Source organism: Amphimedon queenslandica, unplaced genomic scaffold (genome assembly GCF_000090795.2).
Source record: "Amphimedon queenslandica unplaced genomic scaffold, v1.1 AMPQUscaffold_12834, whole genome shotgun sequence".
Classification (NCBI taxonomy): Eukaryota; Metazoa; Porifera; class Demospongiae; order Haplosclerida; family Niphatidae; genus Amphimedon; species Amphimedon queenslandica.
The window spans coordinates 12,823-14,238 of NW_003546930.1; the positions used below are offsets into that span (position 1 = coordinate 12,823).

The 1,416-nt window shown below is 41.9% G+C and overlaps 1 protein-coding gene across 1 annotated transcript in view; it reads left to right on the plus strand.

Annotated features, from left to right (window-relative positions):
• The window catches only part of LOC100636380 (von Willebrand factor A domain-containing protein 5A-like), a gene marked incomplete at its 5' end in the record, with an annotated part of 14,346 nt that overhangs the window by 11,567 nt on the left and 1,363 nt on the right, over positions 1-1,416 (plus strand). The gene's annotated exons all lie outside the window — the stretch shown is intronic.

Here is a 1,416-nt window from a genome sequence, read left to right on the forward strand (position 1 = left end):
TATTATCTATGGGATAATGAAATTGCTTGTGAATTCGACCCCACCCTAAAAGCAGAGTCACTGTCACACCCCTAGTTGCAATTATGTCTTCTGACTATGAGTATCACTCTTGCTATCACTATGGTCTTTTGGTTCAAGGTCGAGTGAAGAAGAGCAGCGTCCCATTGGAGAGTGTAGGAATCTCAGGAGAGATCAAAGGATATGTAGCGAGTTTGGAGGCCACTCTTACCTATCGTAACGGCTCTGATGATCCACTGGAAGTGTCTTTTCGTTTCCCTGTGGATGAGGGTGTGGCTGTAGTTGGTCTGGAAGCAAAGATTGCTGGAAGAACAATACGTGGAGTGGTAAGCAAAGATACCGTAGCTACTTCTTGGGTTATGTTATTCTAACAACCTCCCATAAAGCATATTATAAAAGGCTGCCAGCTCATAAGCAAATTTGACACTTCAACAATGCTAGATTAAAGGCGGGTTCTCAATATGATGCATTGCTTTTCATGTGCTAGCATCACGACTGGAAGTGCTGTATAAACAAATGGGACCATGTGTCAATGCGTCAGATTCAAAAACATTTCTATTCTGACACATTGATGCATACTCCCATTGGTTTATACGGCACTTCCGGTCATGATGCTAGCACATGAAAAGGAATGCGTCATATTGAGAACCAGCCTTTAATCTGAAGATTAGCATCATTGTTATTGTGAACAAAGTTACGCATACTACTGGTTTGATTGCCTTCATTATAATTTATATATTAATTGATATTAGGTACAAGAGAAAGAAGAAGCACGAGCTAATTATGATGATGCAGTAGCATCTGGAATGACTGCTGCAATCGGTGAAGAGAAGACACAAGACATATTCAGCCTCTCTCTTGGTAACCTACCACCTAAAGGAGAAGCAGTATTAGTACTCAAGCTAGTAGAAGAGTTACCACTGGAAGGAGAGTCGGTTAGATTCTCATTACCAAGTGTCTTGAAGCCTCGTTACACACCATCTGGTTCTACTGACCCATTAGCTCCTATCCCTGCTACTGGTGGTAGCAGTGGAACAGGTCCAGCAATATCACAGTTTACATTAAGAGTGTCAAACAATGACACTGTATCATCAGTCACCTCTCCTACTCATAATATCAGTACTACAATCAATGAAGGATCAACGGTCGTTAATCTGAAGGATCAGTATCTAGTAAAGGATCTTGTGTTGTTAATCCAATCAAAGGATCCACACACTCCTCATGCTACTGTGGAGGAATCGTGTGGAGGGAGCAATAGCCTCCTATCCAGTCCTGTCGTTATGCTAGACTTCTTTCCAAAGTTTGAGAGTCTTCAAGCAGCATGTGAATTTGTGTTTGTGGTTGATCGCAGCGGAAGCATGTCTGGGCAATACATTAACAGTGCTAAAGAGACTCTAG